This window comes from Lemur catta, chromosome 22 (genome assembly GCF_020740605.2).
Source record: "Lemur catta isolate mLemCat1 chromosome 22, mLemCat1.pri, whole genome shotgun sequence".
Classification (NCBI taxonomy): Eukaryota; Metazoa; Chordata; class Mammalia; order Primates; family Lemuridae; genus Lemur; species Lemur catta.
In genome coordinates, this window is record NC_059149.1 from 26,352,034 (window position 1) to 26,365,623 (window position 13,590).

At 34.6% G+C, this 13,590-nt stretch overlaps 1 protein-coding gene across 9 annotated transcripts in view; it reads left to right on the forward strand.

The window, feature by feature from the left end:
• HMBOX1 (homeobox containing 1) overlaps window positions 1–13,590 on the forward strand; it is a 128,368-nt gene that overhangs the window by 82,828 nt on the left and 31,950 nt on the right. The window lies entirely within an intron of this gene.

The following is a 13,590-nucleotide window of genomic DNA, read 5'->3' on the forward strand; positions in this document are numbered from 1 at the left end:
ACTTTAGAAGAAATATTTATTAAATTTAGATATTTGTATTATATTTTGGAAAAACCCTTTGAAGTGTTATTTTCATCAAAAATATTGAATAATTGTTTAGGAGGCCACTGAAATTTAACTTTCTTCAATATGGTGTATAGATCTAAGCAAGTTTAGTCCCAAAGGATAGAAATACTTATTTTTGACTTTGATTTAGTAATTTATCTCTCACTCCAGTACTAGTACCTGATCCATAGTAGTTTCTCAGTACTTTTTTAACCTAAATTTGACCTTAGCTTCAGTTTTCCCATCTGAAATGGTATAAATTAATTATGATTGTAAAATATTTGATATATTTAGCGTAGATCCTATAGTAGAATCCTTTTTTGTCACCTACCTATAAGTGATGTTTACAGGATTTTTTTTTTGATGGAAAGTTTTATATGCAATAAGGTAATAATGTTCCAGCTGTTATGTTTTTCCTGTTATCTAATCTAACCAGTAGAATGGTATATTGGACAGAGCATTTGACTCAGAGTCAGAAGACCTGAACCTATTAACTTTGTTTAGGTCACAAACTCTGAGCTGTGACTTCATGTCTAAAAGTTTTTCAGGCTAAGTGGGGTGGCTCATGCCTGTCGTCCTAGCACTTTGGGAGGCTGAGGTGGGAGGATCCCTTGAGGCCAGGAGTTCAAGACCAGCCTGGGTAACATGGGAAGACCCTGTCTTTACATATAATAAAAAAAATTAGGCATGGTGGCACTTGCCTGTAGTCCCAGCTACTCAGGAGGCTGAGGCGGGAGGATCACTTGAACCCAGGAGTTTGAAGCTGCAGTGAGCTGTGATCATGCCACTGCACTCCACCCTGGATGACAGAGGAAGACCCTATCTTAAATAAATAAATAAATAACAAATATTTACATACATACCTGGGTGACAGAGACCCTGTCTCTAATAAATAAATAACAAATATATACATACATACATACGTAAGAAGGAAAGATTTTCAGTAGCCAATATGTCATCTAGGACTTTTGCTATCTCTGTTCTTCTACTTTATGATTATTTCCCAGCTCATTAACTCTACTCCCTGAAAGAGAGATTTAAAGAGCTGAAATTCAGACCATGTTTTTGTTCTTGTAATATAGTTGAAATTAAGAAAAACTTAAGGTTTGCTTAAGGCCAAACCTATTGCTATTACATAAATTGAAAGAAAAGGTTGGATCCAGTGTCCCTAATGAGACTATAGGTTATCCACTGATGTTATCATCTATTCCTTTCCTCACTCTCTTTATTATGAATAAGAGTAGAGGCCATTATTGAATAATGAATCCTTATATGCTTGAGTCATTAAAGTAAAAGAGTGAGACATTGCTGTCCTGGAGACCTGACATTTACATTCTGCTCATCTAGAAATTGTTATTTTTTTTGAAAATTTCTTTGGAACTTACAACACAGCAGATGGGAATTATAATAATGTTTAACTTAAAGTATTTGCAATATTGCACATTTTCCTCCAGGTAACAGAATAAGCTTTGGTACTGGTTTCTAGCTTGTATAAGTCCTAATTGTGCTATTGACTTAACCATTTAGTTTTTTCATGAAGATACCAGTATACATTGATTATATAATGTCAGTGTAAGAAAGAATTAATTTAAAAATTGATAACAATAATGATAGGTGATATTCCTAATGCATTTTCAGAATTGAACCTAAGAGACTTTGGGATTCTTTTCATTTTTATTTTTCCAAGGCAACAAGAACTAGCCACAGAATCACACTGATGAAATGTCTGTTAAAAAGATATTGAGCATTTACCCTGTGTAAGCCTCCCATTTAGTCTTAATTTATGCTTTTTAACTTTAATGAATAAGTGTCTTTATCTAAACCAGGAATTGGTTATCTTTGGTTTAATTTTATCCAACCTGGCACAGCTAGAAAGAGGATGTGGTTTATTCCAATAGTTGCAAAAATGCAGAAAACCTTTCATAGTACTTAATAATAATAGTACAAAAGGTCATAGTATGACTTTTATTCTGTGAAAATGGAACCTTTTATTTTCTGAAATGGAATATAAAATTCCCTACCCCTTTAGAGTGATGCATGATGTTTTTCCCTAGAATGAATGAGTGAATAAATACATATGCAGAGACCGTAAAACCAGCAAAGTAAGCCTTCCTCAAATATGTTAGTATAAGATAAAAGTTAAAAATTATTTCATTCCTCACACCATACATGAAGATAAATTTCAATGAATAAAAAAAGTGAATCCATATAAATAATAGAAGAAAACATGGGTGATTCCTCCATATCCTACATATGAGAAAAATGCTTCTTAACCATGATTCAAAATCCAAAAGCAATAAGGGAAAATATTGATAAATATGATTACATAAATAAAAAGAACAGCTTTGCGGGGGAGAAAAAACTGAAACATGAAAAGACAAATTGGAAAAAATAGTTGCAACTTTTATTATCCCTAATATTTAAAAAGCTCTTAAAAGAGAGAAGACCAACAACTCTATAGAAAATTGGACTAAAGATATCAGTTAGAAAAATAAATGTCAGTGGCCCTTAAACATATGAAAACATGCTCAATCTAACTCATATAATGAGAGAAATTCAAATTAAAACTACTTGAGGTACCATTCCTCACCTACCAAGTTGGCAAAAATCCAAAAGTTTGGCACATTTTCTATTGGTTGGGTGACAGCGAATCAGGCGCTCTCATATGCTGCTTGTAGAAATGCAAAACGGAGCAATCTTCACGGAAGAGAATTTGGCAAAATCAGGAAATATTACCTATGGGTTTGCCCTTTGACACAGCATTTCTGCTTCTAGAAAATTATCTTAAAGATACACCAGGAAAAATATGAAAAGATAGCAGCACTGTTTGTAATAATATCAAACAGTGATGTTGTAGACAACCTATATGCGTATTCGTAGTAGACTGGGCCAGTAAATTATAGTGCATCCATACATTGGATGTTGAAGCTCACATAATGGAGTACTTTAAAAAAAAAAAAAAAAAGGAATAAGAAATATCTCTATACAGTGATCTCCAGGATATAATGTTATGTAAAAAAAAGAAGCAGGGACAACTGTACATAGTAGGAAACTATAATTTATGTATGTATAATTTATGTATTTTTCTTACACTGGTTTTACAGATAGGTATAGATATAGATGTAGCTATAGATAATCATTAATGTTATGTAAGAAAAACGGGTAGAAATATAAATATAGAAATATAAAATCAAAAGAATTAAAACACTAATCTGTGTGTGCATAAAAATAGAAATCTATCTGGAACTTATTTTTTTAATAGCCTTATTGAGATACATTTCACCTATTTAAATTGTATAATTCAATGCTTTTTAGTATGTTCACAAGAGTTATGCAACTATCACCTCAATCAATTTTAGAATATTTTTATCACCTCATTTTTAGTGACCATAAGTTTGATCAGTGAATTCAGTGCTTTCATCCTCGTTCACTTATTAGAAGTTCCCCATCAACCATCTACCTAAGTAGTTCTAGGGCAGTGATTCTTAACCTTGGCTGTGTATCAGGATCACCTGGGGAGCTTTTAAAAATATTAATGGGGCTTCACCTCTGACTAACTGAATCATAATCTCTGGGTGTGGAGCCTAGGCAGAGGTATATTTGAAAATTTCCCAAGTGATTTAAAGTGTAGCCTGTACTAAGAACCACTGTTATGTCATCCATTGATGATTGGTCATTTTTTTCCTAAGGGGTTGCAAAATGGTTGCATTCAGATTTTTAAATTTCTTCTGCGTTAGTCAGCTGGAATTCTTCTATAAAGAACTTTCTCTCATCAACTCTTTGGTTATCCTGAAATATACTCCCTCAAACATGGGGGGTGGGGACTAGCAAGTAATTGTGGAACCGAGAGGTAAATACTATAATGAAGAGGGGTCACTAAGATTATAAGAGCGTAAGATGTAAGCAGGTAGAGAAAGAGGAAGACTATATCAAGGTGGTGACATGTTGTTGGCTGCATTTTTTTCTTAATTTTTATTTTTAATTATTATGGGTACCTAATAGTTTTATGTATGGCTGCTTTATCATGGGTGATGGACAGCAGTTCACCAGTTAGAGAAATCAGAGAAATGACATTATAATGTTAGGAGATACCAGGAGGCTCCTTGTGGCAGAATGTAGAGGTTTTCATCAGGAGTGTCTCTACTTTAATTATGCAGGCTACTATAATCAAACCAGTACCGTGCTTAATTATACTATAAGCTTTGGCATTCAGACATTATCATATAGGAGATTATTTCTATTAGATTGGTCTGTTAGGTAATATTAGTGGGATTGTGGAAAATGGACAAGAAATCAACCAAGTATGTATTTAAACACGTGCTCCTTGCATAGAGCCAAGGGGAAATAAATGTAAAATATATGTAAGTCATAGTATCTGCTTTCATAAGTCTTAGGCAGTAATAGCTTACATTTAAATAAGACTTTAATGTGCAATTATTGATACCATGGATAATTATATGAAATTGATCTTGTTTAACCTTCACAATTCTTTAGATATTTTATTATTTACAGTTCTATATAAGAGCCTCAGGGAAAGTGACTAACCCATATACAAATAGATTAGAGGAGGGTGGATGGAAGCCAGCTTAGGAGGCTTTTAGGGTAACGCATGACTGATGAGAGCCTAAACTCTACTGTAAAGGCAAAGAGTTAGGAAATAGGTAGAAGGTAATAGATACCAGGAAAAAAAAGAGAAAAAAACCCAACCTAATCAGTTACAGACTGAACATAGGAATGACAGAGCAGTAAGTGTAAAAGACAGTTTAGCTCCCAGATAGTATCTGTACCATTAGAAAATGGTTTGACCTTGGGCAAATCATTCAACATCTCTGGGCCCCAATTCCCCTGTTTATAAAAAGAAGAGTTAAATATCATGATAAAGTAAAAAGAGGATGGACTTCAGAGTCACACAGACTTAAGGTTTAGTCCCAGCTTCCCCTTATGTTAATCTTGGGGAATTTCGGGTTTCTATAAAGTGGAGATGGTTATTCTGAGAAGAGTTACGAGATTATTTGAGATAATATGTGAGAAGCACACAGTAGAATGCCTTCCTCGTAACCAGTGTTGAACCAATGTTCTTTTTCCATCTAAATTTCTTCCAGTTTAAGGCTTTGTGAAGTTACCTCAAGATTTCTGTGGTAGGATAATTCAGTGATACTAGAAATGGAGATTTGGGGAGTCATCAATACAGTAGGTACAGGTAGAAAGCCACGAGTGTGAGTGAACTCTGGTTAAGTCTGGCCAAGTCTCTCTGCTTATGCAGTTTCTGTATTTTTGCAGCTAAATGTGGCTGGAGAAAAACTTAAAACCCTATTGACTGATCTTATTTTAAATTCATGACCAGGAACCTCAAGTGGGTCTTTAATTCTGCCAGGCAGAATTAATACTATACCATTCTGGTTCATTCTTTCCCACTCTCCTAAATGATTATTTCATACTTTGTTCGCTCTTTGCAAACTCCCCATCCTCATTCTCTCATGATGACCTTGCTTCCTGTTTTTATGAGGAAAATGAAGCAAAAAGAGGATAATGTCCACAAACTACCTACCTGCTAGCATGTGCACACACATACTCTTGTTTTTCTGCCTCTTACCGTACCCAAAGCACTTCAATGATATGTACATTCCCTAGCACATATCTTGGTGCCTGGCTAGTAGGAGATACTCATCATTTATATATATATAAAATTTGGCAGGGCATGGTGGCTCATGCTTGTGGTCCCAGCTACTCAGGAGGTTAAGGCAGGAGGATTGCTTGAGCCCAGGAGTTTGAGGTTGCTGTGAGCTGTGATGGATGACACCATTGCACTCTAGCCAGGGTGCAACACAGCAAGACACTGTCTCAAAAAAAAAAGTGTATACACACATTTGAGATATATATATCTATCTCAAATTTGCCTTTTCCCCTTCTCTGACTTCATTGCATTGTCTATTCCACATATTTGACTTTTAAAATATTCAGTTCTAAAAACATTTATTGTCACAAAGGACAATATTGTATGATTCCATTTATGTGAAGTATCCAGAATAGGCTAATCTATAGAGACAGAAAGTAGGTTAGTGGTTGCCTAGGGCCAGGGAGGATAGTGTTATTGAGGAATGGGGGTTGATGGGTAAGAAGTGTGTATTTCTTTTTGGGATGATGAAAATTTCTAAAATCGATTGTGGTGATGTTTGCACAACTTTACGAATATGCTAAAAACTATTAAATTGTATACTTGGGTGAATTTTTTGATATGTGAATTATATCTCAATAAAGCTGCTTTAAACAAGAAACATTTGTTCAGTGTACTGTTAGAAGCTTCACATATATTTACACTCCACATTTGATCCTCACTGCAGTCCTGGTTTCTCCTTTTTCTAATGAGGCAGTCAAGGCTCAAAGAGGTTGGATAACTTACTAAGGCCAAACGTAACAAGTGGCCTAGCCACAGGTAGATCTTTAGCCAGTACTAATCATTTGAGTTCTCTTTATTAACTATGAAGAATGTAATTTTCATTTGGGTATGAACTGATTGTTTTTAATATATAGCTTGGCCTTTGTTAACTCTAAAATCTGATGCCACAAGATTACCTTATGTTTCAACCTTCTATTTTTTAAAGAGCATATGGGGATTATAATGGGGGGAAAGATGAAACAAGAATGACAAGATTATTGCTAATTATTGAAGTTGGTATGTGAGGGATCATGGGTTTATCATACTTGTGTAAGTTTAAATTTTTCATAATTAAAAATGTTTTTGTTATTTTATGTGTGACCTCTGGTCAGCAAATGGCTACTTGGCTCTTAAATTTAGGCCCAGTTAGCCACTCAGTATCCATCTTGAAGGACTGGCTCTTTCAGGCTCACATTTGTGCACAGTGCTAGTGATGGAGAGAATAGATACATTTTAGGGTGAAAGGAGTGAAGGGATAATGAACCTGGTGGACCTGAAAAGAGAGTTTATGTCCGGAGTTTTGGAGGTTATGGCCTAGGAGCAAAGCCTCTGATGTACTCTTTCATTAATCATTAATCTTTTGTGATTTGGGCTAGTTGTTCTTTAGCTTTGGAAACAGTATGTCTCTGCAGCATTAGGGTGTATGACCGTGTGACTCAACAGAATGAGACCTGGCTGTTGCATTTATTTTAGTGTCAAGGGAGAAAGGTAAAAGAAATCTCCAAAATCTCCTTATATTAATAGACTTTTCAACCCACTTAAGCAAGATGGAAAGAGAAGCAACAACTTGGAAAAAAAAACATTGGATACAGGAATAAATGTGAGAATACCTAGCAGTGATAGGTAGAAGCAATAGAAGGTAGTGGTTATAAGAGTACCAGCTTTGGAGCAAATTTGTGTAGAAAGGTTGCTTATTGCTGTTATTTTTAATCAAAGTGGCTGAATGATGACCCTGTATTTGGGTATGTCCAGGAAAATGCAAATGAAACGCTAATGAAGGTAAATGAATACGTTGTGTATGTTTGTAATTAAAACTACTGCATGTTTTATTTTTCTTATGGAAACAGTATACCTGTAATATATTTTTTGTTCTTCTTAGATTCTTTTCATGTTCATCTTCAGTGAGCAATATAAAACAAAGTTATTAATAAAGCCCAGAACCCTCTGAAATTATAAGGAAAACATTTTGTTTTTATTGTTTTAAACTTTGTCAGTCTCCAAAATGACTTTAAAAAATTAATCCAAAATATTCTCCCAACAGGCAAGGAATCAGCATTAAAAATTTTAGCTTGAGAGTGCCTCTTCCCTCAAAATTTAAACATCTAAAAATAGGTTCTTAGAATAAAAGTGTGTCTTCATGAACAAAAATAGCATCACAACCACAATACTATAACAAACCAAAATTAAATCATATTCTAAATTTGGTGTCACTGCTGTTAACCTCACGTGTACATAATCTGAATTACAGACATGTGTCTAGTAACCAAATACACTTTATTTAAGGGTGTTATACATCCTCAGAGAACTAGTATTAAGGAGACAAATCGGCTTGTAAAGTGTATTTCTAGAATGTTGCTTGAGGTTTCCGTAATTTAATTCTCTTGATCTTTACTGCATTTTGGAATTCTTCCCAAGACAGTTTATTGGTACATGGACTTTAGTTTCAATCTCTTTCCTTTTTCCTTTTAATTTTTTCCAGTGAATACTTAGACTGTGAAGGTTAAGAAGACCAATAGTTCCAGAAACTAAATTCTATATTTAACTGCAGACTGGGTGTGGTTCAGACAACTGCAGTGCAAGATTACCTAGTGTTTGCCAGTCATCAAAACCCTGACCTGCAGAGAACATTTCTTTTCCTAGTCCTCTGACTCTGAATTATGATATGATATGTGATATGTAGTTTTGTATGTGAAAATAAAAGACAAAAGAGTATCACAGATTCAAGCTTCAAATGACTGTAAAAGAACAGTTTCTTCCGTGTTCTTTTATTATCTTTAATTATCACTGTGCAATTAAAAATATGTACCCAGGAAATCCTCTCCATTTCTCTCATTTCATGAAACCCATTTTCTCTTAATATATTTTTTCTTCTTGTTTGCTTTATATAATTTCAAATTTTCTTAGTTATCATGCAAGTGGAGAAATAACTGCTTGTACTTCTAGTAGGGTTTTCTCTCCTTTAAAAACAAAACAAAAACACTTTACCTCTTGAGAATCCTGTTACTTTGTAAAATGCAAAAATAATCACCTTTTCCTTCCTTAACAGTGTCCTTTGTTTGTTTTAGTATTGTTGTTGTGATGTTATTTTGTTTGGATCCTTTTTTGTTTTGTATGTTCTAATATTGGTATCACTCATATTATACAGAAATCCAGGGAGTTTAGAGACCCGTCTCATTTCAGTAAGATTACACCTAACCAGAAAAAAAAAAATAGACCAGAAATGCTCATAAATATTTTCTTAATATTGCTTTTCTGAGAAATTGAGACTTACCCAGATGTTTCTTTGGATAGCAACAATAAAGGGACTGATTTGCCTTTGTTGTACAAAAAAATATAAATTGCATCTACTGACCACTGATTCATTTTAAGCAGCCTAGGTTTAAGCTAAGAATTTTGATTTCATTTACCTGTATGTGGTCATCATTACTGCAGAGAATGAGGAAGGGATCCTAAAGATTATCTAGTTCGAACAGTTTGTTGTTTAGGTCAAGAGGCTGTTTAACTTGTTTAAATTCACAGAAGAAATGAGATTAAGTTGCTTATTTTGAAACCATAGTCATGTAAACCATAAAATATGATTTTTTAAAAAGCCTATTTATTGACCTCCTCAGCCCTTTATCTTCTTTAATTTTTATTTAATAAACATTTATTGAATGTCTGTGTGCTAAGCTTTATGTTCAGAATTATGATACAAAGATGAGTAAGACAAAAGTCCTTATTTTATTTAACTCCAAATTTCTTCTCTTCTGTGTTTATTCATCTATTTCTCTCTGGCCTCCTTGTTCTTTCTTTTTCCTTCCTGAACACCTTTCTGTATCTTCCTCTTCCTTACCTTCTGTTCTTCGGTTTGCCAGGAGAACTTCTATCCATTCTTTCTTTTCTCTCACACTCTTTCTTTTCTTTTAAGCATAACCTCTATCCTCCACCTCTGTTCTTAGCTGCTTAGTTGATCATAATATAAAACTGAAGTATATGCTGTAGCGTTTCTTATACTTTTGATGGTTTGAGAAGAGGAAGAACGGCACAGCCGGCAGAGGGAACAGTGTGTGGAAAGGCACAGAGACTTGAAAACTGAGGTCGCTGAGTGTGTGCCAGTCAGGGCGGAAACAAGTCTGGCAGAGTAGGATTGGGGAATGGCCTGGTATTGCCACATTTCCAACATTTGTCTTTCTCAGAGCATTCTTATTTGTATTCATCCAAAAGAAATTATGTTCTTTTAATAATGGGAAAAAAATTTTTTTCTTAATTCGTTTTCTGGGTTGTTTGTGCCATTTTCCTCCCATATATGAAACAGAGATAAGAGCTCTTTTATGCCAGGGACTCAAATTATCTTTTATATGGGGGTGGATTTTGTGTTAGTATTTGTAAAACATCCTGGGAATTTAAAAATTCAAACTTTTGAAAAATCTTTCCAGCCTTCTTTTTTAAAGACAAGAGCCTAAATAATATTCCTGTTTCAGCATGTTCAAGGAAATATCTTGAAATTCCAGCCATTTTCAGTTAGAAAAAAAAATCTTTTGATCCATCTTTTTCCTGCTGATTTGTTTTATAAAGGTACATTATTACAAACATTATAAAATGCAGGGTGTTTGTTTTTTTTTAACTGACCTCTAATATAGAGGTACATTGTTAGTATGAAAATTTAGGTAATATCTTTGCCAGAATGAATTATTTCACCATCTGCTAAGTAAATTTTACTTGGTATTTCAGTGGTGTAGTTTATGTGCTCCTTTGTGCTATGGTTTGGTAACACTCAGCACGCACTGAAGTCTGATATTACTGAGTATTGCTTGAACTTGATTGAATTGAATATTTAAGAAGACCCTACAACTTGAACAAAATTAGAAAACACTATCCCCTTCTTTCCCCCACCAGACATGTTAGACTCAGGGTGGGAGATAGAACAGTACAGTACTTTTTCTAATGTTATTAAAGTTGTAATGCGTTCAGATCAATTCACTGACAAATAATTATTAAAAGATGTAAAGACCCAATCAAAATAACTCAACAACAGCAGAAAAATTACTTCTGAAGGCTTTGATGTGTGTTTTTCCTTAGCCTGATCATTGTATCCTTTTCACCCATAAAAACCATTTTGTGGGAGCAGATCTGAGTCCTTTAAAATGTAGTGTTTGTCCCGGTCTGTAATAGATGAGGACCTAAAACACATGCCCTCTCCCCCTCCCTCAGGTTGTTATGCCTTCACTGCAACCCCTGCAAGCTGGCCTTTCTTCCCTCCTCTTCTGATGTCATTGCTTTCCTAGGATAGAAAATGCTGGAAGAATACACTATAAATTTTGGAATTAATGGATGCTGGAAGGTGAATTTTAAAGAGTTTATCCTCTTTCATCCTCCTTATGGAATGACTTGGGTAGAACATAATGAACTCCACCTCCTGTATCTCTGCAAATAGAAGGAAGTTCGTAACATTTATATGAGACAGCAGGAGCCTGGACATGACCTCATTTCAATCCATTAGACTATTTGAGGAAAAAACAACAAAACTTTCCCACTTATTGACAGGTAAAGTTATCCCAATCCATTTCTCATAGCCAGTAAGAAGATGAACTGTCCTTAAATGCATTTTAAAATTGGCAAATTATACTTCCTGGTTCCTTTTTGGTCAAACAGAAATAGCTGAAAGAGAAATTATCATGTTTTTGAGGCAGATTAGAAGTTTTCCCTGTCCTCATATGGATGCTTTGCCAGCAGTTTCATTTTTTACAAACAATGTAGCCCTTATTTCTCTAGTCCCTGAGCCAATTAAACAGGACAAAAGAGACCCCATGTTCCCTTATACTGTTCTGTGGCCACAGTTTATAAAGAAATGAAGCATAGTTAGGTATTGTGTGTAATGAGTCACCAGTGAAGTATATGATTCATCCCAGAGGCAGAATTATAGGTATATTATAAATATTAATACTGAGGTAATCAACTTATAGACTAACTGGAAAATGTTGATGGAAAACTGTGAGCTTTTTATAAAACTCAAATATTTATTGAGCTTCTACTTTGTACCAATTATCATGATAGACACTAGGGGATACAGTAATTAACAAGACAAATGTAGTTTTGGCCTTTATAATAGTGCATTAAGAAGTCATTATTGTTAAACATTCACAACATGTACAAGGGTTTGCATATGTGTATGATGTTTGAAGATGTCAATTGGTAGGATACAAACTTGGGAGCAAATATCCAACTTTGGGTGAGGAAGCTCAAGTGGACTGTGTCATTTTAGTGGTGTGAGTTATCTAAAAGTGATCTTTGAAATACTTTGAAAACCTGTGTACCATAGAAATCATAATAGTGCCTCATCCAAATATTCTGTTTTATTGGTTCCTACTTTGACATGGCATCCATTAAATCAGAAGGCCAGACTAAGGTATGGTTCTAACCATTTTGAGACTATCATGTAATATAATTATCATTATCTTACTGGGTTTGTCATCAAAATACCTTTGCTCTGTAGTGTCACTGTGAAAGAGTTTATTTAACTTGTATACAATTGTTAAGTTAACTTTTCAGCTCTGACAGTACTAATGTAAGTAGCATATTTTTGGTCAGACGTTACCAGAATTAATTTGGCTTTTTAAGAGGCAATTGCAGGCTCATTTGTTTATCTCCTGGTAGTTTGAATGACTCCCACTAAAAACAGTAGCAAACCCAAGACACAGGATGTAAAAAGCTAGGTTTAAGAAAAAGTAATAAGTACTCCTATGTACAAAGTATTGTGTTTCTTCCTCTGCTTTCAGGGAAGTATCAGGATAATCCCGGACCAGTGCACCTCTGATTCTTAGAAGAATCTATGCTGTTGTCTGCATTTGGTTTGCTATTAATACTTGTTGAGATCAAGAATTTGGATTAATCCCTGGGAGAACCAATTCTCATTTTTGATACAGACAGTATCCCTTTTAGCAAGAGGTAGTCATTTTACAGAAACAGTACTGATCATAAGAAAAACCATGCAGGAAGTTGATGGATTGATCCTTATCAATCCTGTTGATCTTCCATTGTCATAAATTGTTGTTCAGTAGTGTCGGGTTTGTAAGTGGCCAGTTTATAATTCAGGACTTTGTATTTGTTTGCTTATTTTTTAATTGACAGATATTTAAATAGTCACCAGCATTTTATAAATAAAAATAGGCTCCCTGCCTCTGGACACCTTGTACATCAAGAGTAAGAAACTTAGTTCCAGATGACCTTACAAATCTCTTTTATTAACCTACTTCCTAACACCTAAGGCTGACAAAACTGAGAGAGGAAGATGCACCTGCTACCCAGATAAAGGGGAAGCAAATGCAGCAAGGAGCGACCAGCAGCAATGCCTGACATAGTTTGTGAACCAGCAGATACAGTCATTTTCCAGCGTACCACAGTACCCACTGGTACGAACTTAGTTATCACTCACATTTGGTAGTTTTGTTAGGAAACTAGGACATCCATATATCAGCAAAACCAAACACTGCCCTCTTGTACATGTTTTTTTCCTTCATTATTAAAACGGAGGGTTGAACAAATATTTGGTGAATTCAGTGATATTCAGTCAAAAGTCATGTTTTAAAGGAAAATACTGTTTTTCAGTTGTTTTTCTTCATGATTAGAATTTGTCAGTTTTACTGTTTTTGTCTAACTCCAAAAAATTATCTCTGTTCTTTTCATGGTCTTCATAGACTTATGATTAAAGGGAAAAACCAATGTCACATAGTAATAAAACTCACACCAAATCTCTAATATGGTGCTTAACTTAGGGCTGCATGTTATTGGACAGGTGATAGCTTGTGTTGTTTCTAAGGCTTAGTGATAGGATAAAGTGTGCTAAAAACTCAGCTCCTAAATCCAGTCCTATCTTTGACACGTATTTATCAGAAAACAAGTAGGATCTAGTA